Here is a 27,500-nt window from a genome sequence, read left to right as displayed (position 1 = left end):
CCTCATAAAATCCTCCAAAGCTAGTTATGAAAATAAATATGCCAAAGATTCCAAAGACAACCACAAGACATTCTATAACTATGTTAAGAATCTAAATGGCAATGCTCAGGTCTGCTCTGAGCTACAACAGAATGGCATTAAATATACTGATCCCAAGGATATTGCCAATATCCTGGCAGATCAGTTCAGTGCCAACTTCACCCCCCTCTCACCCCCTAAATGGCCCATTTAAATACCGGAAAATTGCCAAATTCCATCAATAACGGCCACACAGGTACAAAATGCACTCTCCAAAGCTAAGAATACAGCATCCATGGAATCAGATGACATCCCAGGCTGTGCTTTACATAAACTACAAAATGAACTTGCACCTCACCTAAGTGTCATGTTTAATCATAGCCTCACCTCAGGCTTCATGCCCACTGAGTGGTGCACAGCTACACATCCCACTCCACAAGGGAGGATCCACCTTGGACACCGGGAACTACTGCCCCATCAGTCTGATGAGCCTGATCTGCAAGGCCATGGAACGTATTATCATGGAACTTATAAACAAAGACATTGACAACCTTCAAACACTGGACCCCACCCAGTTTGGGCTCATGAAGGGCCAATCTTGTCTCCTGAACCTGATTGACCTCTTTGAATCAGTCTCTAGAGCCATGGATAAGGGTAAGGCAGTCCACACAGCCTATCTGGACCTTGCCAAGGCCTTTGACACCACCCCCCACTCTGGAATCATAGATAGACTTACTAAGCTGGGCATTAATCCCTACATCACTCGATGGGTTGCCAACTGGCTTACTGACAGAACCCACACTGTAAAAGTAGCCGACTCCAAATCCAGCTCCAGACATGCAACATGTGGAGTACCTCAGGGTTCAGTCCTGGGACTGCTCTTGTTTGGCATCTACTTCTGTGAAGTACAGACCATCACTAAGGGACTCTGGCTAACAAAGTTCACTGATGACTGCAAACTGGGAGCCATTATTGAATCCCCAAATGATGTGGATACTCTACAAAAGGGCCTTACAGAAACAGATGCTTGGTGCCAGAGCCATGGGCTCAAGCTCAATGCCAAGAAATGTATAGTTATCCCCTTTGGGAAAAAACATGTACCCGTGAATTACCACATAGGTGGCAGTACATTAAACACTGAAAGTGTGATAAGAGACTTATGGACACAGGTGGACAGTGGTCTCACCTTCGATAACCACATTGCCATAACAGTCAGGAAATCCTTCTATGTGGCACACCTCATCACTAAGGGCTTTTCATCCAGAAAAAAGGAGGTCATTGTCCCACTGTACTCATCCCTCATTAGACCCATTATAGAATACAACGCTCCGTTTGGTATGTACCTCTCAAGACATCTGCAACAACTGGAAAGGCCACAGAAATACCCCACTAAAAGAATCACAGGCCTAAAGCAGATGCCCTATGCTGACCACCTTAAAAAACTCCAGCTATACTCTGTCGCATATCGTCTACTCAAGAGGCGATCTCTGCTTAACATACAAGGCCATGTCAAACCCAGAGCTGTTGGAAATGCTACACTTAAAGAAATCCCAATCCCTCAGAGCCACACGCTCCAGGGATATAAACCTTGTCATCACAATAAACAAAACATGCTGGAGGGATAGGTTCCTGACCCACAGACTCCCCAGACTCTGGAATAGACTGCCCATGCATGTCAAGCAGGGCAGCTCTTTGGCACTCTTCAAAAGGAACCTTGACAATTGGATGGGAGAAAGGAAATTCACCGCAGAGATCACGTCAGTCACCCTGCTAGACAGGCGTCCAGGGAAGTAAATAGTGTAGGAAGAAATAGCCAGGGAATTGTTATGGCTAGGCTTGTGTAGGCCCTAGAGCCGATAGCCTAGTACCAACCTATGAACCTATGAACCTATGAATCTAAATACGATTGTAAATTCTTTTTTATAAGACCCGTTGCTCCTACTACTATTGGAACTGTCTGGGTATCTTTCTTCCACATTGTTCTCATTTCTTCCTGCAGATCCTGGTATTTTATGACTTTGTTTCTCTCTGTATGCAGGATACTGTAGTCACTGGGTGTGGTGATTTCAATGATCAATGCTATTTTTGTCTTCTTTTCTTGGACCACTATATCTGGTTTTCTAGCATCTATCTTTTGAACTGTTGGTAATGGATGATCCCATGTGATATAAACTTCAGCATTTTCTATGCTTTGTGGCTCATGTTTGAAGTGATTTTCAGCCACTTCAGTACCATAATGTTTGCACAATCCCCAGTGCAACTGCCTCACCACATTATTATGCCTTTCAGTATACAGTCCTTTTGCCATTAGTGTGTCGCAACCAGCAACAAGGTGTGTGACTGTTTCTAATTCGGTTTTACAAAACCTACATTTGTCATTTCTCCCACATGTTCAATGGACTGTATGTAGCCCACTATCTTGGGCTGCCAATATTAACCTTTCATTTCTTGGTTTGAATTTGTCTCTCCTTAACCATTCCTGTGTTCATTCTTGATCAACATGAGGCTCTTCCAGAAGTTTTCTATACTTGCAACTATATTTATGTTTTTTTCATATTTCTTGCCATCTCATCTGTTCCTTCAACTTATATTCTTTCTTTTGTTTTTTGGCACATTCAGTTGCTACCTGTTTTTTATCTACTTCTGGTTTTATTTCCATTCCTGCTTGACGTCGATATGCTTCTGTTAAATTAAGCAGAGTGGTCATCTTAGATTGATTCTCCTCATGTTTCAAAACTTTCACTACATTTGGATCTTGTGAGGTCAGTAGATATGTGTGGAGTCCCATGATTGCAGATCTATACATGCAATCAATTTCAAGGAGGCTCATCCCTCCTTCTGAATAGGGAATCTATAATCTTGGTATACAATGATTTTTATAAATCATTTGGTGAGTATAAAGCATCCTTCTTGTTTTAATATCTAAACTATCCAACACTTTTTGGGCAAGTCAATCACTCCAAAATGGTATATTAGGACAGGAAGAGCAAATTGATTTATAGCTTGGATCTTGTTCCTAGAAGTCAATGCTGTTCTTAGGATTAATTTAAGTCTTCTAAAGTATTCCTTACTGAGTTTTATTCGCATTTGTTCATGTTTTATTGCTGATCCTTCATCAGTTCCCAAGTATTTATACACTCCCTCTTGCTCAAGTTCTTTTATATCACATTCTTGTCCCAAACTGATGTTTTCCTGGTGCTGCAGTTTTCCTGCTTTAAAGGTTGCTTTTGCACATTTATCAAGACAAAAATGACATTTTAATATCATCTGAAAAAGTTTTGACAAACTGCAGCTGTGCTTTCAGTTCCTCATCTGATGAGCTATACAGTTTTAAATCATTGACAAAGAGAAGATGAGAAGTCATTAGACTTTATTGTTTTCTAGGAGTTAGATTGTAGCCATGGCCTAAGATATTAAGTAAACAGCTTAATGGATTAATGACAAGAAAGAATAGCAATGGTGACAGAGAGTCACCCTGGAATACCCCCCTTTGAATTTTTATCCCTGGGATAATAATCTGTCCCTTATCGTGGCTTAATTGAAAATGGTCTGCCATTGTTTCATGGTTACTGCAATGTAGTCAATCAGTGTAGGGTGTATCTTATACATTTTTAAGCACTCTTTTTACCAATGAATGTGGGATACTATCAAATGCTTTTTTTGTAGTCAGTCCATGCTATACTTAGATTCTTCCCCTTTTTACAGTTCTCCACTATAACTTTATATAACAACAAATGATCCTTTGCTCCATATGACTTCCTTTTATTGCCCTTTTGTTCTACTGCCATAATTGAGTTTTCTTCTAAATGACTATAAAATCTGTCAGCATCAATGTATAGTTTATACATTGTTGGAAGGCAAGTTATTGGTCTATAATTTTTAGGGTAGTTTTCAGGTTCGCTCTTAAGTAAGAGCATTAATTAGCCTGTTCTTAGCCAGTGTGATGTCTGTTTAAGGTGCGCATATAAATAGTTCTTACTCATGGCTACACAAATATATGGCTACATGTTATATATATATATATATATATATATATATATATATATATATATATATATATATACATATATATATATATATTTAGATATAGGTATAGATATATACAGGTTTAATTGAAGCACTCAGGCTCTCAAGTGTTCGGGTACAATGATCGTCTACAGTGTTCCCACATGAACCTTTCAAACTTTGCTGCTGTTTATGTGCACAAGATCATGGTATAGTGGAGATTGGTAATAAACCCTCTCCGCACTGTAATGTGATGTCAGAATTGGGAAATATAATTAGCAGGGGATGTGGGGTGTGTAGGGGGGCTTGCCCCATGCAAAAAAAATTAGACTTTGTTTTTTTTTTTTTTTTCAAATGTGTGTGATTCGCTTTTATGTGCATTTGAATCTTTGTGATCCTAAGACTTTTACCACTGAGGCAGGCATTTGAAGTTTTGATACTTCAAACACCTTTCATAGATGTGTGTGTGTGTGAGTGTGTGTGTGTGTGTGTGTGTGTGTGTGTGTGTGTGTGTGTGTGTGTGTGTGTATAGTTATATATGTACATCTATATTATTGTGCCTCTGTAAATGTGTAGGTAGTGCATGTAGATAGTTATATCTATACACTTACACACACAACACACACACACACACACACACACACACACATATATATATATATATATATATATATATATATATATATATATTGATATAGGACTTTTGATCGAAAGATCAAAAATCCAAATCCATTACGGGCAAGCATACTTATGTGAAAGTGCTTTTCACCGAAAAAGCACTTTCATGTAAGTATGCCTGTTGTGGAGGTCGTACTACGGAGCAGATAAGGGAAAATTCCCTTTTCCCCACTGTAGTGCAATCTCGGAGGGAGCCCTCCTGCAAAAATGTTAAATTAGTGTTTTTTTTTTGTTGAACACACTTTAACGAAAGCGCTTTTTCGTTGAAAGCGCTTTTGTTAAAGTGTGTTCGGTGGGAATGGATTTGGACTTTTGGTCTTTCAATCAAAAGCCCTAGAGCCATATATATATATATATATATATATATATATATATATATATATATATATATATATAAATATACATATATAAACATAAATTCAGATAAGATTAAATGATGAGTGGTGAACAGAACTGTCAGTGAATCTCATTCCGTTGATTGTGCATGACTGAATACACAGCAGGTGAATGTGAAGTCACTCCAAGATTAGGCAACAGTACTACATTAGTGCATAGTGAACACTTCCTAGTTGTGGTATCAACTTACTCACTCCTACTATGGATCAACGAGAAGGTTTTGATCATTGATTGCTTTGGACGTTTCGAGAAATGCATGCTAATGCAAAATCTAGTATTCTACCAACATTCTAAGTGTATAAGAGTCTTCTTCTTTCGGCTGCTCCCGTTAGGGGTCACCACAGCGGATTATCTGTTTCCATTTCTTCCTGTCCTCTGCATCTTGCTCTGTCACACCAACCACCTGCATGTCCTCTCTCATCACATCCATAAAACTTATCTTAGGCCTTCCTCTTTTACTGTTACCTGGCAGCTTCATCCTTAGCATATTTTTCCCAATATACTCTGCATCCCTCCTCAGCACATGTCCAAACCAACGTAATCTTGCCTCTCTGGCTTTGTCTCCAAACCTTCCAACATGGGCTGACCCTCTAATATACTTATTTCTAATCCTGTCCACCCTCATCACACCTAGTGCAAATCTTAACATCTTTAACTCTGCCACATCCAGCTCTGACTCCTGCCTTTTTGTCAGTGCCACTGTCTCCAACCCATATAACATAGCTGGTCTCACTACCTTCTTGTAGACCTTCCCTTTCACTTTTGCTGGTACTCGTCTGTCACAAATCACTCCTGACACTCTTCTCCTCCCACTCCATCCTGCTTGTACTCTCTTCTTCACCTCTCTTCCACACTCACCATTATTTTGAACTGTTGATCCCAAGTATTTAAACTATTCCACCTTCGCCACCTCTACTCCCTGCATCCTCACCATTCCTCTATCCTCCCTCTCATTCACACACATATATTCTTAGTCCTGCTGACCTTCATTCCTCTTCTCTCTAGAGCATATCACCACCTCTCCAGGGTCTCCTCCACCTGTTCCCTACTGTCACTACAGATCACAGTGTCATCTGCAAACATCATAGTCCACGGGGACTCCTGTCTGATCTCGTCTGTCAACCTGTACATCACCATTACAAATAAGAAAGGGCTCATAGTTGATCCTTGATTTAATCCCACCTCCACCTTAAATGCATCCTTCACTCCCACCACAGACCTCACCGCCGTCACACTACTCTCGTACATATCCTGTACCACTCTTACATACGTCTCTGACATTCCCGACTTCCTCATACAATACCACAACTCCTCCCTAGGCACCCTGTCATATGCTTTCTCTAAGTCCACAAAGACACAATGCAACTCCTTCTGACTTTCTCTGTACTTCTCCATCAGCACTCTCAGAGCAAACATCACATCTGTAGTGCTCTTTCCTGGCATGAAACCATACTGATGATCACTAATCATCACCTCCCTTATTAACCTAGCTTCTACTACTCTTTCCCACAACTTCAAGCTGTAACTGATCAATTTAATCCCTCTGTAGTTACTACAGCTCTGCACATCACCCTTATTATTAAAAAATTGGTACCAAAACACTTTTTCTCCATTCCTCAGACATCCTCTCACTTTCACAGATTTCATTAAACAATCTAGTTCAAAACTCCACTGCCATTTCACCTAAACACCTCCACGCTTCCACAGGTATGTCATCTGGACCAACAGCCTTTCCATTCTTCATCCTCTTCATAGCTATCTTTACTTCCTCCTTGCTAATCCACTGCACTTCATGATTCACTATCCCCACATCATCAAACCTTCTCTCCCTCTCATTCTCTTCATTCATCAACCCCTCAAAGTACTCTTTCCATCTGCTCAACACACTCTCCTTGGCTGTGAGTATGTTTCCCTCATTACCATTTATCACCCTTACCTGCTGTGCATCTTTACTAGTATATTTAAAATCTGTCCCTGAGTTTGGGCCTGTGTTTCCCCATTATTTTTGGCTTTGTCCAGAATTCTTGCTCTAAGAGATTGAGAGTTATCCTGAGTGTTCCTGGGTAATAAATCTGTTTTGATCACTTTTTCTCATTACAGTGAGATGATCTCAGAGTCAAAAATTCAATGTCATGTGTTTATATACTAACGTGAATTGTTACTCGTAAGCTTAACTTCATTATCTACATATGTAAAGTTGGGACATAATGCTAAAAAGGGTTCTGTCATGTCTTTGACTCACTCAAAAGAAAAAACAAATTGTACAAAAGAATAAGATTCAAGAAAGAAATGTGCAGAAATTACCCCACCCCCAGAATAGCATTTGAAAGCTGCAACCATTAAATGCAGCTGCGAAAATAAATTCAGCCTTACTCATGTCCTGAGCTTTAGTTCACTTACTGTTATTAAACTCTTAGTCATTCTGTTTGACACCACATTTTTTCACTTCTGAAAAACAAAAACAGCAGTGCAAATCCAGAACAATAATCATTTGCTGTAATTTGTTTGACATGGTGCAGAGTTCTATGCCTGAATCACACAAGACATTAGCATTAATACAAAAAACCCATTCATTTTGTAATGCAGCTGAAATAGCAATATACTATAAAAAACAATTTATTTTTTACTCTCTCAGGATATAATGCTATTAAATCCAAAGCCACAAAGTTAATTCTGAGTCAAGCTTGTACTGGGTCTGCCTGTGCCAAGTGCATTCTCTCCATGACCTATTTTGTTGTATGCCGGGTACAAGAATATGCCAGCCCTCCCAACTTTTATCTAAAAGGACTACCTGCTCTGCCATATACAGCCTGGATAGTAATCCTTGCTGAAACAGATAATTATAGAAAAAAAACAAAAGACTCAAACTAAATGTAAAGTGACAGACATTTCCATTGTATAGTCATGGTAACAGATTTGTAAGACAGACTTGCATGAGTTTATAGTTATTTAAAGAGTAAAAGTTTAAGTTACTAATTAAGACAGTTAGAAACATGTCCATAGTAGTGGATGTCTGACTAAAACTTGGCTGCAGCATGGAAAATGCATTTTTTTTTGCAGTCTCTCATAAGTTAGTAAGAGAATTACACTGCTGATGAGGTAAAAACAAATACTGGTCTAAGAGGCCTCAGAATCAAATGATCTAATTTGAGGGGATCCAGTTAGTAGAAATTGCTCGCTTGTTTGTCCTTGTATCATCACACACACACACACACACGCACACACACACACACACACACACACACACACACACACACACACACACACACACACACACACACACACACACACACTTAGAGAGGTGCATGCATCAAGCATGCATACATATCGATAGCTATATAGATTGATAGGTATGTAGACTGACAAATAAATAGGTAGATGTGCTGTTTATAGACCATTTGGTAACTGCACCATTACCCCACCAAAATCCTGTTGACCATTTTCTTTGTGCAGTATCAGCTCCCATGCTTTATAATCCTAAAGCAATACTGTTTCCTTATCAGTTACATAGCTCTTGTGCTGCCTATGTACTACCTTAATCCTTACTTTTTATTACACTTTTCAACGATTCCAGTTCTTCTGTCTACATATCCATTAATCATACCACTCAACCTCTTAGAGCAAAAAATCTGGACAAAGCCTAACAGAATGGGGGGGACAAGGCACAAAAATAGGGATAGATTTTAAATATTGCTCTTATAAACTTAAAAAGTGGGATTAAGCTATCCATCGGTTGATAGAACCGGGCATTGCCCCTGTTTTTGTGATTTATTTATTTATTTATTTGCATTTTGTTGACCTGGTTATCCCTACTGGGCAGTGCCCATTTTCAGAAGGCACTTTGGGAATAAAAAATACAGTAAGTACATAGAAACACTAGTTGAAAACTTGAGACTACAGTTACATACAGACACATACATCACAGTGGGAAAAAATGAGCAATATATAAACAGTACATGAAATGCAAATGGGGACCACAGGGATTACAAGACATTAAATGTAGTGTGCTTACATACATATTAATATAACAGTACAAATTAGCCTGAAGTAATCAGTTAAAGTAATATAATATGGTGAAGCAGAAGTTATAAAAAAAGGAAGTTGGAGGAATAGTTAATATGGGGAAATTATTTAATTAACTGATATCACATTTAATGCAAGATAAATTAGCATTAAACAGTGATAATCATGTATTTTTGAAAGATGAGTTCCAAGAGAAATAGCTATGAACATGGTTATCAGTTCTTAAGGATGTTTTCTTTTCCACTAGCAGGTGATTGTAATAATCTGTCAGTTTTGTAAAAGGTCATTGAAGAGAATGACTTTTTGATTTTCTTTTTTTTTTTTTGAAAATCTTTTTATTTTATTATCTTATAGACAAACAATACAAACCACAGAAGGACACTGTACAAACATCAACAAAAACTATATACAACTATACATTGCCCATATCATTCACAATATATACAACAGATAAATATTTATCAAATATTATATCTCACTGCATTGGAAGTGCCAAGCCGCACTAACATGGGAAGGTCTAAAGGAATTGGTAATTAGGCATATTAGGGCGCAAAAGTATCTCTTTTATAAAGGTAATCACAAGTTCTGTTCTGAAAATTTTTGGAATGTATTCTTTGATTGTCTTTTAACCTGAAACACTTTTCATTTTTGTATTATATCTCCTGAAGAGAATGACTTTTAAGTTTTTGCATAAATTGGCGGATGAAGGTGAGGTTGGTGTAACTAATTCTGTTTACAAAGCTTTTTAAGAATATCACGTGTACACGTGGTTATCATCTTTTATGGCAGAGACGAGGAAGGACAATCAGCAGTGCCTTATGGGAGGGGGCGTGGTTGTTTGCTGAATATAAGAACTCAGTGATCATAACACTATTTACACAACCTGGAGAAATAAATTCCCTATGATAATCCCCCCGTCCATATTGACCCTTTTGTTCTCTGCACTTCCTGGTGTTTGGGGATATAAGTTGCAGGTGGTCAGGAGTTGGGAATTATAGGTCATCATCCTGCCTGAAGAGTTTCTTTCTTTGCTTCTAATCTCTCCATTTATTAGCTGGTAGACATGGAAGAATATGTGCTATGTATGGCTTCCACACTGTTATGCACTGCTGCACACTCAGTATACCTAGCTAGCAAATAATACTGTCCTTGTTGGACAAAAGCCTTTATGTTCTGACTTTTCTGAAGGTGCATGTTTATTTATTTTTGCTTTTGCTGACTGGGGTAGTCTGACTGGGCTGTGGTAGCCCTTTTTCTGTGGAGGCCAGGGGAGAAAAGCACTAGATACAAAACAGGCAATTTTGTACAACAGAGAACAATGTAAAGCTTAAAGTTATAGTACAGACATTCAATAAATAAAAGGCAGCTATACCACAGAAAATCTGCAACCAGTAAAATATAGAGTCATTACATATTAATAAAAGAGAACTGGCATTTACAGTGATGTTTAGAATGTCATTTTACAATTTTACATTTATGGGTAGGAGAAATAAGAGAGAGAAAGTGTTGGAGTTCTGAGAAGAAAACAAAGAGGAGGTGATAAAAGAAGGAAGTAGTTGAGGAAAGGTGAGCAGTGTTTATATTGGTTGGGTGAGGCTTAGCTTTTTTTTTTCAGTTCCCAGAGGTAATCCCAGTAGTGGCACCCTATCTCCACAGCAGGAAAAAAAAGGTCTGCTCATTTTACTGCAACGGTGTGGACCAGGTGGCCAGATACACATCCCTTCCTTCCCAAGCTATTAATAAAAGGAAAATGTGGTAGCTGGAGCTCCTGAAATGCAGCAGCCAACCAGTTAACCAAGTTCTGTTTCTGTCCCCCCCCCCCCCAAGATAAGGGGCAGTTGAAAAAAATTCTGAGATCAGGTACCTCTGGCTCTTGAAATATGAGAGTTAATCAAGTCCTGATTCTATGCCCTGCCCCTCCTTCCTCAAATTTAACTGAGAGAAAAAAAAAGAAACAATTTGTTTTTTCTTTTAAACTGTAGCAAATTGCTTACTACAAATGTAGCAAACAGTTGGTATAGTTTATACCCTAAATCGAGCGGTGCAGCGCTCAGGTTTTATTTGGTTAAAGTAACAACAAAAAAAAAAAAATAGAAAAAAATCTTTTTTTCTTTTAAACTGTTATCAAACTGCTTCCTACAAACATAACAAACAGTTGCTATCGTTTAGAATGCACAGGGTGTGCTACAGCCCTCAGGTTTGACTGCAGATGCAATACTGTTTTTTAAAAGTCAATAGGAACTGAAGGGCAATCAGGATCTGTCTTGGATGACTGATCCAGCCCCTAACTCTTTTGCACCTGGGGCAGTTGCCCTTTGCCCCACCCTAGCTATGCTACTGGGTGATATCATGAAAAAGAAAGTTGCAGTGAAGTTGTCGTAAGTCATATTTCTATACACAGAATAGACTTCGGAAAATGTTCACACATGCTGATGTGTTATGTTGGAGATATGAAATATGAGAAAAAGTGAAATGGGCACCTATGTTCTGGGGGTGTGACAGCTTAAAATAATTCAAAGAAGAAATACAGAAACTAGTTAGGGGATATTGAAGGGGAAGAAATATTAATTTCTAAAGAAACTATGGTAGGCTTTATCCTAACATCCATAGCATTAATAGTGCCATCTGCTTCAAAACTGAAGTCAAAAACTACTTTCTGACCTCAAGATCCTGCCCTTGCCACAATCCTCCTTAATTCCCATTACCATGGCAATCTACTCCCACCTCTCTTCTACTTTGCAGAATATGTTGCTTCAGTCTGTAGAACATTCTATATTACTATTATTCATCATCATCTTTTGGCTGTTCCCATTAGGGGTCGCCACAGCGGATCATCTGTTTCCATTTCTTCCTGTCCTCTGCATCATGCTCTGTCACACCAACCACCTGCATGACCTCTCTCACCATATCCATAAAGCTTATCTTAGGCCTTCCTCTTTTCCTGTTACCTGGTAACTTCATCCTTAGCATCTTTTTCCCAATATACTCAGCATCCCTCCTCAGCACATGTCCAAACCAATGTAATCGTGCCTCTTTGGCTTTGTCTCCAAACCTTCCAACCTGGGCTGACCCTCTAATATACTTATTCCTAATCCTGTCCACCCTCATCACACCCAGTGCAAATCTTAACATCTTTAATTCTGCCACATCCAGCTCAAACTCCTGCCTTTTTGTCAATGCCACTGTCTCCAACCCATATAACATAGCTGGTCTCACTACCCTCTTGTAGACCTTCCCTTTCACTCTTACAGGTACTCGTCTGTCACAAATCACTCCTGACACTCTTCTCCACCCACTCCATCCTGTCTGTACTCTCTTCTTCACCTCTCTTCCACACTCACCGTTACTCTGAACTATTGACCCCCAAGTATTTAAACTCATCCACCTTCGCCACCTCTACTCCATGCATCCTCACTATTCCTCTATCCTTCCTCTCATTCACACACATATATTCTGTCTTAGTCCTGCTGACCTTCATTCCTCTTCTCTCTAGAGCATATCTCCATCTCTCCAGGGTCTCCTCCACCTGTTCCCTACTCTCACTTCAGATCACAATGTCATCTGCAAACATCATAGTCCATGGGGGCTCCTGTCTGATCTCTTCTGTCAACCTGTCCATCACCATTGCAAATAAGAAAGGGCTCAGAGCTCATCCTTGATGTAATCCCACCTCCACCTTAAACGCATCCATCACTCCCACCGCAGACCTCACCACTGTCACACTACCCTCGTACATATCCTGTACCACTCTTACATACTTCTTTGACACTCCCGACTTCCTCATAGAATACCACAACTCCTCTCTAGGCACCCTGTCATATGCTTTCTCTAAGTCTACAAAAACACAATGCAACTCCTTCTGATATTCTCTGTACTTCTGCATCAACACTCTCAGAGCAAACATTGCATCTGTAGTGCTCTTTCCCGACATGAAACCATACTGCTGATCACTAATCATCACGTCCTTTCTTAACCTTGCTTCCACTACTCTTTCCCATAACTTCATGCTGTGACTGATCAATTTAATCCCTCTGTAATTACTACAGCTCTGCACATCACCCTTATTCTTAAAAATTGGGTACTAAAACACTTTTTCTCCATTCCTCAGGCATCCTCTTACTTTCCAAGATTTCATTAAATGATCTGGTTAAAAACTCTACTGTCATTTCACCTAAACACCTCCATGCTTCCACAGGTATGTCATCTGGACCAACAGCCTTTCCATTCTTCATCCTCTTCATAGCTATCCTTACTTCCTGCTTGATAATCCATTGTACTTCATGATTCACTATCCCCACATCATCCAACCTTCTCTCCCTCTCATTCTCTTCAATCATCAACCCCTCAAAGTACTCTTTCCATCTCCTCAACACACTCTCCTCACTTGTGAGTATGTTTCCCTCATTATCCTTTATCACCTTTACCTGCTGCACATCTTTCCTAGCTTGGTCCCGCTGTCTAGCCAATTGGTACAGGTACTTTTCTCCCTCCTTAGTGTCCAACTTTTCATACAACTCTTCATATGCCTTATCCTTAACCTTCACCACCTCTCTCTTTGCCATGCACCTCATCTCCTTATACTCCTGTCTACTTTCTTTATCTCTCTGACAATCCCACTTCTTCTTTGCCAACCTCTTTCTCTGTATACTCTCCTGTACTTCCTCATTCCACCACCATGTCTCCTTGCCTTTCTTCCTCTGTCCAGATGTGATACCAAGCACCTTTCTAGCAGTCTCCCTTACTAGCTCTGCTGTAGTTACCCAGCTATTTGGTAACTCTTCACTGCCACCCAGTGCCTGTCTTAACTCAACCCTGAACTCCACCTCACAATTACCCTTTTTCAATTTCCAGCATTTGATCCTTGGTGCTGCCCTCACACTCCTCCTCCTCTTCTTGATCACCAACGTCATTCTATATTACTATTATTATGATATGTAAATGTAAAGGCTATTCTTATATTGTCTCTGTTTTCTCACATTGTACATTTTATTTTTATGAGTTGTAACCTTTGTCTTCATTACTTTCCCATGTTTTTGTACTTTTGCTTTCGGCCATGTTCTTCTTGACTGGATGTATGTTTTATGTACTTTGGTATTTCTCTAGTTTTCATTTTTTTCTACATTGCGTTAACTTTTGTATTCTTTCTTTGTATATTTTTCTAGTATGTAACTAATTTAATTTTGTATGCCGGAGATTTTCTCCTTGGGCCTCCACTGAAAATGGGCCACATGGCTCAGTTGGACTAACCTGGATAACAAATGGCAAATGAATAAATAACAAATAAACATTGTTGAGAACTAAACCTCTGAAGGGTATAAGCCGAGGTGGGTAGCGGAATGAAAGAAAAAAATAAAGAGATGATCACTTTGTTAGAAAGAATGGAAATCAAGAGAAATGACAAGCGAGTTATGTGAATAAATTGTATGTGGGGGGGGGGGATAAAACAGAAGGAGGTGGCAGGCGGCAAAAACAACAGACAAGGAAAATAAAGAACAAAAGGAGATAATAGAAAAGTTAGGCAAAATATAACAGTTAAAAAAGCGGCTTTTCATGCATGTATGGATTAGGGTATGATTTTTATTTGAAATTACATAAAGAGGAAAAGCTTTTGTTGATGAATATATTAAATGAATGCTTAAGAGAGGGGTGGAAAGTGAAGATATATGTGAGTGTGTTATAGAATTTGTTTTTAGGAGGAAAGGAGAGAGAGTGAGAGAGAGAAGATATTAAGAACTGGAGACATATGGCATAATCTTACTGTAACCTAGTTAAGTTAATCAAGACAATCTGTATTCTGTTGTACATTTTTGATTTGTTTTCTGTTTTGTTCTTTTGTTAAAAAAGATTGATCTACTTAGTAAAGTATTCCTCATGTATTGTCGTAGTCTATTAGTGGAGCTTTTCTCCTCGGGCCTCTGCTGAAAATGGACATGTATCCAGCCAGACTAGCCCGGTTAACAAATGTAAAATAAATAAATAAATGTAAAATAAATAAATAAATAAAATTAGGAAATATGGATTATAGAATTCTTATGAACATTATACAAGTGAGGCTATCTAAGGTGATGGGACAAATAGTACATGATGTCATATATGTGACTAAGGAAAAACAAGCTAAATACATATTGTTGATAATAAGTGATGGATTCCGTGGTGAGATAAGGGGGAGGGGAAGGGTGTAGTACATGAAATGCAGAAAGCATTTGACAGTTTAAAGCATAGGGAAGTGTGGGAGGTATTAAGTAGTTATAATGTAAGTGACAAAGTAATGGAAGTTTTTAAAACGTAAATACATATGCATTGTATAAGGTGATAGTAAATGGATGAAAAGGAAACCACCGAAACTGCAGAAAAAGGTGAAGCAAGTGTGTACTGTAAGTTGAGTATTATTTGCTTTAATAACAAATGTTGTAGTAGTTGAGAGCAGTAGCAAAGTGAGATAAACAAGTTGTGAGAAAGTAGAAAGAGTAAAGGTACCCTAGTTTATGGCATTTTCTGATGAGATGGTGATTATCATGAAGAAAAAAAGATGGCTGAAGGAATATATCTGGCTACCGGAAGATATGTAAAGGATGGTTGGATTCAAGTTAAGTAAAGGGAAAAGAAAGGGTTTTGGGAGGGGTGGCAAAAATAAGGTGATACATTTCACTAATCAGGACAGAAGTGTATTGGGTATGAGGTTTAGGCAGCAGGAAGTGAGAATGAAGCAGTGGGAAGGGAAGCAGCAGGAAGTGAGAATGAAGCAGTGGGAAGGGAAGCAGCAGGAAGTGAGAATAAAGCAGTGGGAAGGAAGACAGCAGGAAGTGAGAATGAAGGAGCAGGAAGAGATTTTAGAGGAAGCTAGAAGCAGTACTGCAATGTGGAAAGCTTTTAACATGTCCTTTTAGAAAGGTATATATATGATTCACAGGTTCATATACTCATATGTAAATACTAGGCTACCTGCCCTCATTGGCTATTTTAAGCCTAATTCAAAAAACACAAGGCCAGCAGACAGTGGTATAGAGATGCTTTATAAAAGCATATAAGAATAGAGCAGTAACAAACCAGTTTCGGCTAAGCAAGCTAAGCAGCCTTCATCAGTGTTAAGTTAAAAAAACATAAAAATCATTGCCCTTATATAAGACAATGTAGAAACAAAGTTCATGCTCATTGGTTGATCAAAAATTCTCATTAAGCCCCGATGGGAATAAACCACCCAACTTAATGATCCATTTCTTTTCTTTTGTATTTAATATTGAATGCCACCCCACTTTATTTGTTCTATTCCCCACAATCCTGTCTATAATAATAAATCTAAAATTAGTATTCTTGTGTGCCATTGAGTGTTTATACAAAGCATTACTGGGTTTTTTGGTCCTAATGTCACTGCAATGTTTGGATATATGTAGTCTCAAGGGTCTAGAAGTTTGTCCTATATAAAAGGCCGAGCAGGTGCATGTCGCAAGATAAATCACCCAGTCGGTTCCACAAGTGGCATAAAATCTGATGTCATAAATGGTACCTTTGTTCCTGCTGGTGAACTGTTTAGATTTCATCAGCCTATGGCAATGTGTGCAGTGTCCACAAGGTACACAACCAGAAAGTAAATCACTTGTCATAGTTTTTTGGATGGGATCTGGTGTGTATCTAAAGCCATGTTTGATATTATTGAAGTGTGATCCAAGGGTCCTTCCTCTACGAAAAGATAAAGAACATCTCTCCTGAAGAAACTCTGATAACCTATTGTCTGCTAGGAGGATATTCCAATGTCTTTGGACGCTATCCAATAACATGTTATTATTTCTCCCATAGGTGGTTACAGATTGAATCACAGAGTTACCCCCCCGTGTTTTATCTTTGCACTTCAAAAGGTCCTTTCTGTCTAGTCCTGAAACGCAATTGCTGGTAGTGAGTATATCCCCAGTTTTATAACCCCTATTTTTAAACCTCATAGACAGGTCCTGTCTGAAATGTGCTGGATGTGTGCAGATGTGCTTCATGTGAAGGAATTGAGATTTGGGGATATTCTTTATAATGTGTGGTGGGTGAAAACTAGATGCATGTAGGAGAGAATTGTACTGTGGATATTTATGGTAAACCTCCTTGAGTAACGTATGATTCATGTTTCTGATAACTAACACATCCAAAAAGGTTATCTGTTGGACATCATTGTTGACTGTGAAGTGTATTCCCCACTTATTGCTGTTCAAGTATTCCACAAACTTCTGAAGATATTTAGTGTCTGCTCTCCACACAATCCAGCAGTCGTCCAGGTAACACCTCCATATATCAATTTCCTCTAAGTATATGTTATGGCTGGTGTAATAAATGAGATGTTCTATAATTGCCATAAATAGATCAGCATAAATGGGGGCAAAAGATGCCCCCATGGCTGTACCCTGGACCTGCCAATAACATTTGTTTTGGTAATAAAAAAAATTTTTAGTCAGAACATGTTCTGCTAGACAGATCAGAAAGGTGTTAAAGCCTGGTGGATATAGCTCAGATCTGTATAACCAATACTCAAGTGCCTCTAAACCAGCCCAGTGGGGAATATTGGTGTACAAAGCAGATACGTCCAAAGTACATAATAACCAACCTGGTTCTAATTGCATATCTGAGATAATTTGTAAAAATTCGGTAGTATCCTGGATCCTGGAGCGAACCCACTTAAGTAAAGGTTGTAAATGTTTTGTTAAGAATTGGGAAAGTGGTTCCATAATGGAACCCTTAACTGAAATGATGGGTTTTCCCGGTAGATGATTAAGATCTTTATGTATCTTTGGAAGTAAATAAATATATTGGCTCCTGGGATCAGGTACTGTCAAATGATATAATATTGAATCAGATATGATACCCTCCTCCTTAGCAAACAAAATAAATTCATCAATTTGTTTCTTAAAACTAGGACTGGCGTCTAGAGGCATATGTATATAATAACGCCCATCATTCAGTTGCCCTTCTGCTTCACCATTATATTGCACCCAGTCCATAACAACCACTGCCCCTCCCTTGTCTGCAGGTAGAATCACCAAATTTTTATTATTTTCCAATTCATATAAAGCCTGTTGTTCGATCTTTGAGAGGTTGTTGGGCTTTATCCCACGTTCTCTGAAATGAAAATGTAGATCTTTGAGAATGCTTGTTTGGAACATCTGGACATTTTGATGCATGGTGGGCATAAAGTTGGATTTATGGTACTTAAACACATCATCCACTCTAGAGTTGTCAAATCATTGGAAATGCAATTTCAAATTTAGCAGTCAGCAAAAGGATGTAACATCATGTGCAAGAGAGTACTCAGAAACCAAGAAACTAGGTACAAAATTTCACCCTTTATTTAACAATTGAATATGAACTTGTGACAAGGATTCTGATGAAATATTTAACACATTGTTGCTTCCAATTATTTCTGTATTATGAGTTTGAGTAAGCCCTCTATGCTGTCTAGCCTTGGTGTGTTTTCTCCCTGCCTTCCTTGCCCTACGCCTAAAGGGTTTTGTGAATTCCTATGTTTGGACAAAGGAGAATCTGTGGTATGCTGTATATCTAGGTCTGTGGCTGAAGATGAATCATCCCCAGATGTCCCATTATGAGATGATGTGGACTTCTTAAGAATGGACCTGGGCCATTTACGCTTGAAAGTTCTCTTATTCTCATTCTGAAATTTGACATGTTTGTTTGTGCTGAAGGGATTACCCCCATCATATCTCTTTGAAACTTATGTATTTTCTCTCCCTGAGTTGTTGTTCTAAGTTGAGTAAATTCTGACTCAATTTATTTCAACATGTAGTATAGGAAGGTTGACCTTCAAATTTCTTTGTTTCCTCTCACATCCTGGCAACCTCTGATATACTCAGATCAGTGGAACAATCATAATAAGTGGCCAATACCTCCATGAACAACATGGAGGCTTTTTGCTGGGCCGTTGCCCATTGTTGGGCCACTTCTGTATCTATGTTTGCTACCAGAGGTTGGGTACGCACTGTGAGACCTCTGGGTGAGATTCTCCTGGCTAAATATGCCTTAAAAAGTCTAAGGTGCCAGATATTGGTCCGTAAGGGCCTCATGCATTTAGTCAATTTTTAAAAATGAGAGATACATATGTTCTCAGGTTCCATTGGGTCTAACCCAGTATTTATATTATTAGTGGGCCCCAAACCAAAAATGCCCAGGTCATTCCTGTCCGCTGAAAATCTTGGTTAAATCCATTAGATGATAGCCTGATCACATTTTAAGCCTAGCCAGTTACCCTTTTGGTGCTCAAATTAATCTATCTCATTTGGTTACAGATTGGCCTTACCCATCCCATGGTTGATATTTATATATTACCTCGAATGAGAATAACTGGGATCATATCATAGATAATTTAAAGGGGCCCATGCATGGGATAAAACATTTAAAAGCTACCTCTGTCCATTAGTAATAAAGGGGTAGTCCTGGGGTAAATTTTCTGTTTTCCATTCGTAGATCAATGCTATGTTTGAATATGGACAGGGATGAACTTTGTTTTATGTGGATGGGGAGTCTATTCCAGAGCAGTGGTATTCTCTGTGAGATATATCTATCCTCTAAACCTTTCTGTGATGTTGAAGAAGAGGTTTAGATCTCATGGCATTTGACTTGCTGATGTGCACCAACTCCATCGGTGATAGGTAGGAGGATGCCCTGTATGTCAGACACAGGTCACCTCTTAGTAGTCTGTGGGATATCAAGTATAATGATAGGGCTTTGAGTTGGTCCATATTGTTTAGGCCTTGTATCCTTTTAATAAGGTATCCCTGTGGGCATTCCGGTTGTTGCATGTGTCTGGACAGATACATGCCAAAGGGGGCATTATACTCAATGACTGGCCTAATAAAAGCAGAGTAAAGGGGGCTAATGACATCCCAAGATCTAGACACAATCCTTTTGTTTATAAGCTGTGCAACATAGAAGGACTTTCTTATGAGAATGGGCACACATTGTACAAAATTTAGGTCTCTGTTCATATTAGAAAATTCATACATGCACATTAGGGAAGAAGAGCTATGTGAGGGGAGTATATGCCTTTCAGGCTGTAAAGATAATATTTGGAGTTATATGAGGTTCAAAGCTGAACCCAATTAAGTGAAAGGTATTGTAACACAAAAGAGGGGGAATAGGCATTTATCAATCTAGTGATTTTTCCATCTTAAAATCTATTTTGTGTGGTGATGAAGAGCGCACCTCTCAGCTGTTCAGATTTTTGCCTCACATTTTTGGTCTGTTCCTCATAAAATTTGTTTTTTTAATGGCAAATCACTGAGAACTGAAGACACTAAATAATGATACATATTTGAGTTTCAGATTTTATGTCCTTCAGAAAATGCATACTAATACACCTGTTATTCTAGCAGTTAAGTTTATTAGAACAATATTTAAAATCTGTCTCTATTTTTGGGCCTTTGTCCCCCCCTCCATTATTTTAGGCTTGTGTTGTGCTAATAGGTTGAGAGATATGATGAAAAGGGAACAATGATAAATAGATTAGGCAACATTTTGTGGAATAAGTGTAAGACTCAGTGGTGAAGTATTCAGACAGGAAAAAGAAACAAAGTACTGTAAGTAAAGAAGTGAACAAAAATATATATGAGGTTATGGAGATTGAAAATAGGGGTTCAAGGGGTAAGAAAAAATGCTGCGATGAAGCAGCAATGGGGACATTTTATTATGTTTGACCATGGGAACATTTAATAGAGAGTAAAAAGATGTTTATAAAATAAAGACAGAAAAGGTTTAAAGAAGTGGAAGAAATAAATATTTTTCTGTGGAGGTTAACATTGAACAAATTGCCTGTAAAGGGAGAAATGACATATAAGCAGCAAAATGAAAGACAATGCAAAATCTGGGATCAACAGGAAACAATGGATCATGCTTTACTAGAATGTAGGAAGATGAAAAATGTTTTGGGAACATTTTCAAGAAGAGAATACATATAACTGGTCTCAGGTATTAAACATGGACATGCTGTTTTATGGGAAGAATAAAGTTGTAACAAACATGCAAAAAAAAATGTATCAGATATTGATGAGGGCAATATGTAATGTACAGCAATGTTGATGCCAGGAATTACTGTATAATAATGATGTGATTGTACAGCTGTCTTAAGAAGAATAAGGTTACAATTGTGGAGAGCAGGGTGGGAGGTAAATTAAGAAAAAAGACAAAGGTGTTTATTTTGTTTGATGCTAACATGCAAGAACATATATTATTATGTTAAAAAAGAAAAAAAATGTGAATATATGATGTGTAAATGCTGAATTATATGATATAAATAAAGCTCCCTTATTTTTTTAAAGTACAGTGGAATATTTTGCATCCACGTGTGTTAGCACCAACTTAGCAGACGGGACCTCTGTTTAGCCCACAGGATTCTGATTTTCCACCACCAAAGGCAAGTATGCCACCTGTGGTCCTACTGACACTGAATAATAATGTTTGACTGAGCAATGGCTTGATTGGCAAGACCAGTAGATTAGAGGAAGCATTTTACTAGTTATAAGTATAAAGAGTGAATTAGTTGTTATGATAAACCTTACCATGCAATATGCACATTGAAGCTTTCTCGTGTTCTGACTGTATCTTACTAAAACTTAAATTTACAGTAATAAATTTGAGTTTTGCAGGGCAACTATGATAATTCATCTGACTTTCCACTAAAGACAACTTTTGCTTATAACAAGTTGAATTTAACCTGTTGAATGGCATTGACAAATCCTTGTTGAAGTAATGTAGCTCTGTAAGCATGAACTTAGAAAAAAAAAATCCTATGATGGCGATATTTTTGATGAACAACAGGAAAGTTTCCTCTTAAGATCTAGTCAAATCATTCTAGTCACCATAAATACCACTTAAGGTCTTAACTGTAAAGGTTCTTAAGACTAATACAAATCTACTAGAAGAAAACTATAAATACATAAATAAATAAATAAATAAATAAATCCATTGCATTGTTGGAAATACAATAATTCTTTGAATTCGGTCAAAGGCAGTGCTAACATGGTGTGATAGATACACACTGCCCTCTAGAGGAAAAATTTCATTTTTTTTTTTTTTTTTTTTTTACTACAGGAAAGGAAAAGAGAAACTATTGTAAGTTAAAAATCAACTTGCATATGAGACAGAAAGGAAATGAAAAGCATATGTCTGGATAAGCAGAATGTGTGTGTGTGTGTGTGTGTGTGTGTGTGTGTGTGTTTTCATTCTGAATTTCTTAACCATTTTTAGAGCTGCAAGTCATTTTATACATTCCATCTGGAGTTGTTGACGTTTATAGTTTATTATAGTGACCTTTATGGATTTCTTGAACTGCTTATAGAGTTTTACTTTCTTTAACTAAAAGAGTCAGATAAAAAGGTAAAACGTTTGATTTAAGATGCAATTCTGAATTTATTATGACCCAGCCTTGCAGAGGGGGCCAGCAAGGAGTCATTAAGTCTTCCCACAAGCACGGTTTCACTAAAGCATGATCCTGAGTAACAAAGGGGGATGATCTAGAGATAAAAAGACTGCTTACATCTTTATTGCTACAGGAGATGGTCCTGCTGTTGCTTTGCTCTGTAATGTTAGCCCCTGGGTTTTGTGTATCTAGTATTTAAAGAAACTGATGATCTTTCAGTGTATCCCAGATGACCATTTAGAAAACACAGAAAGTAAAGATGCAGTGATGTTTAACACAGTTACACATATTAACTGACATAATTCCAGCCAGCCAGAAAAGTATTTTCTTTATGTCCTGTCATTTTACACACACACACACACACACACACACACACACACACACACACACACACACACACACACACAAACACACACACAAAATCTACTCAGTCTGATTTTCAACTAGAGGGTATAAAATCTGCCATTCTAATAGCTGAGGGCAAGGTAATGTGAGGTATGCAGCCTCAAATCAGGACCAGGATGGATGTGAAAGAGGCTAGAAAATGTGGCAGCAGTATTTAATAATGTATGTAGGCTGCTTAGGATCAAAAGCTTGTTTTACGCTATTTGAGTCTACTGATAAGCTGCATTAGAGCATTTTCATCAGTTTAACCTGACCCAAATCTATCAGCGTAGCATGCTAAAGTGTGATAGATGATGGATGCTATCCATTTAATATTGTACTATGCATACAGCGTAATGCACCTTCATTTAGATGGGAAGTATCCAGTTAGTCAGAGCATCGTACAAAAAAGATATAGCAGTTACAAATTTTATAATAATTGCTTTATTCTGAATAACAATAACAATAAAAAGAAATGTAATGACTTGTAGAGGCAGTATAAATGGATGGGAAATAAACTTTTTTTAAACACACCTCCCAAAAAATAATATGAGATATGGGATGTCTTCTCATCTCCTGCCTCCAATCACGACAGTATAGCATCTGCACTTGCCTACAAAGCTAGACTTCTCAAAGCAAAGCTGGACCGAGCAGCTGAAGCACTAGCCAGAAGGGAAGGGGGTAAAAGAATAAATAATTTAACAAATTGCAAATAATATTTCTCCATGGTAAAATGTAAATATTGACAAACAGTACATAGAACATAAGGCATCTTAACATAATAGAACATAACACAACATAATCACAGACAGTTTGTCAAGACGACCATTTCCACTGTCATTAATGGCACTGAGAGCAGTTACTCACATAGACCTGACACAGAACAAAACACATTTCCCTGCTGTGTACACTAAGAACATTCTTTCTCACCAGTGACACGCACAGCAAAACTGACTACACTGACTGCTTGACCAACTCAGCTCCTGACACAGAAAGTGGAACCCTTGGTAAAATGTTGTCCAACATTTAGAATGCATTGCTTACCTTGTAGATAGCAGTGGTCAGTAATGCACCATTTTGTTCTTCTGAATATATCTTGTACATACTCCGAGATCAGATAGTTAATGGTTGTGTCATGAAATGGTACCAAGCAAGCCATGCAAGGATTGTATCACTAAGATACAAAAATGGTGCAATAACAGTAACATAATACATGCTCAATAAAACAATGTGAGCCTTATATGTTGAGTTTATTTCTTAACTATTTAGAATTCTTTCAGTCTATTTTACTTTTGCCATTACTTAATATCTACATTAGCATAAAAGAGCATCTGAAATTTGCAGGATTTGTTGAGTTTACTTTAACCAACATATAACTGCAGGTGTCATCATGAAATGCATCTTTGAAGCTTAGAAATGGCATCCTTTTTAGGTAGTCTCTGTGGTACCTACTGACCCATTTCTACATTCCACAGAGTGCTGAATCCCCAAACACCCCACTAAAAGTCTATCAGTCCTGGAGGAGAGGTGGTTAGCTTTCTGGTCACCAATCTTAATGCTAGAGAGTTTGCCTATGTGTTGTTGATTGATAATACAGCAAATTACACTTCATCATTTTTAACATTGAGAAACATTACTTGAAAAGGCTAAAAACAGAAAAAAACTTTTTTTTACGGCCACCCTGCACCCTCCACATAGGATGCTTGCCCCAGCACTGTTCCTTACCGATATATAACAAGTCTAATGTTATACAACAGGGGAGAAAAGTGAAAAAATTCACTGCAGTGTGCAGCTAGCTGTTCAGTAAAGGTCAGTGTTGTTCAAAGCAACCACCTTGAAAACAAATCACAGCAAAGATACTCAAATAAACTATACTCATCAGAGTTTAATATAGCCTTGCTGAGGTTAATAGAGAGAGGTGGGATTTGAACACTAACTGACTGTCATACATAACTGGAGAGAATGTTTATATTTTTGTTTATACTGCTAAAGCTACTTCTCATGTGAATGCATAAATTATGCAAATGGTAGCGCTATTAGTGCCTCCATGCCCTTAATACAATTCTTCAGTGAAATGCCTTCACAGGGGCACAGCCAGCCCACTTTTAATATACAGGACAAATTTCTGGTCTCAGACAGAGGAAGATTCTGTATTGTGCAACCTCACTGTTTATTGCTGAGAATGGAGAGCTTGTCATAGGCTACTCAATCCTACCATTCTTAGATTGCTCCCAAGGATGTGGTTCCACTACTCATATATCAGACACCTGCATCATAGGTGAGGCCACAGCATTTCTACCACTGGAGCTACCTGAGTAGTTCATGATTTGGTCAGCAGAATATAGGCACATTTCTTTTACTTCCTTGCTTAAGACCAAAGAAGTATTCAGAAATGTTATGCCAGTTTCAAAAGAAATACCATCACAGGACCGTAGAAACAGTACTAGGCAAGTGATCACAAAGACCATAAGAGGCCTTGGCATATACACCTTTAAGAAGACACACTTAAATGTTCTTGCTATCCTTTCCAAGTAACTAATAGTGTCCTCCTCCCAAATCAAGTAGAGCCAAACATAATACACCAACTGCCATTTATATCTGAAAGTGGTCATAATATATAGAACAGTTTCTGTTATACTAGAAAGAATTACACGACTTAACACATTTCTATTGTGAAACATGCAGATTGCAAACTACCTGAAAAGAAGTCAGAAAAGGAAAAGATAGAGCTGCAACATGAATTATCACCATAGGCTACATATTTTCATAGGGCGGCCGTGGTGGTGCAGTGGTTAGCATTGCCACCTCACAGCAAGAGGTTCTCCAGTTTGATCCTTGGCTGGGGTGCCTTCTGTGCGGAGTCTGCATGTCCTCCCTGTGGTCACACTCTGGTTTCCTTCCACATCCCAAAGACATGCTGTAGGTGTATTGGACACTCTAAGTTGGCTCCAGGTGTGAGTGTGTGCATGTGTGTACCTTCTGTGGAAGGTTGGGTGCCTGGCTGGCAACTCAACACCGTAAAACTCCACTGCCAGTCATGAGCAGACAGGTGATCCGCTGTGGTGACCCCTAACTGGGAAAAGCTGAAAGAAGAAGAAGGCTACATATTTTCATGATTATATTCAGAATAATCACCATACCTAATGAATTTCATATTTGTTAGACACCCATATCTGTGCGTTTAACTTTTAATCTCAAAATCAGGAGAAAGACTAAATTGTTTTGATAAAGAGCAAATACCATTGGCTTGTATTACCACCATCAAATTAAAGGATTTAGTGTGCAACAAATTTTCTAAGTAGGACCAAACATAATTCTTACTGAGACTTAACAAATGTAACTATTTATTGTCTTACAGGGTACATCCTTCATCTCCCATGATGCCATAAAAAGGAGGTGTGTTAATATTAACATTGTAAGACTGATCTTCGTACCCCATTTTTTGTTGTGGTATTATAACTTCTAGCTCACTAAACTGGTGATTAAAAGTTTTTTATACAGACATTTAATTTTTCCAAAGACATCTCACTATTGCTTAAAAAAACTATTTAAATATGTGATCATTGTAGCTATGTTTTGAGTATCTTTAAAACAGCCCACATACTACACACAGTGTACAAGCACATTAACTGTAGTGACAGAAACAAATGACTACATCTGATATCTAATCATAAGCACCACAAAATTGTCCAACAAATCACTTCTCTGAGATAGCTGAAAGAATGAATTGTGTTAAAATACCTGAAGGATTAGAGATTTAAACCATGTGGTCTAACAGACACTATGAGAAAGATTTGGATATTAAGCAAAACTAAAAAAAGAATCGCAGAAGAGTGGCAGAAGAAAGTTGTTTACAGTAAGGAGAGAAGACTCTTGAAACTGTCAGATAGTGGGGAACTTTAAAATTATACAATGCGAATGAAGGTATGTTTATTTATTAGTATAAATAGATATTTGGTATTTTCATGGTTTATTTTATTATTTATTATTAAATATATTTAAAGTTTTCATTGTGGCTGGTCCTTTTTAGAAAATATTTAAGCTTTGAGAGTATTTGCATATATTTATTTGGTGATAACTTGGGCCACTCCTGAAAGCTTTGCTGTTTGGTTAACATTGTCATTTGTATTAATATTAATTTCACTCAGTATAATTGGGTACCCTTAGAAGAGCCTTAGGTAGCTGGCTTTGTAGTGCCTGGTGGTAGTGATAACTAGTAAACATGTACCAGCCTTTCCCAGGTTTACATGTGTGTGTGTGTGTGTGTGTGTGTGTGTGTGTGTGTGTGTGTGTGTGTGTGTGTGTGTGTTTGTGTGTGAAAATGGAATGTCAAAGTGTGTGTGTGTCAGCTACTTGCAGCAGGGACAAGAAGCACTGATTTCACAGATAGAGAATGGTGGATGACTTGACTTAGGCACTCAGCTGAGGACTTAACTCTGCAGTTCTACCAGTGGGGAGCCTTACTGGGGACCTGGGGAGAGACAGATAGAGAAACCCAGACCCCGGGCTGAGTATGTTCCCTGTGTGCTCTTAAGGGAAATTAGGCTTGATGCAGAGAGGTCTGTATCTGGAAATACTGAGTGTATGCATTTGT

Source organism: Protopterus annectens, chromosome 2.part0 (genome assembly GCF_019279795.1).
Source record: "Protopterus annectens isolate FY-2018-M chromosome 2.part0, PAN1.0, whole genome shotgun sequence".
Classification (NCBI taxonomy): domain Eukaryota; kingdom Metazoa; phylum Chordata; order Ceratodontiformes; family Protopteridae; genus Protopterus; species Protopterus annectens.
The sequence above is the reverse complement of the archived record's forward strand: the minus strand, read 5'-3'. Positions refer to the sequence as shown.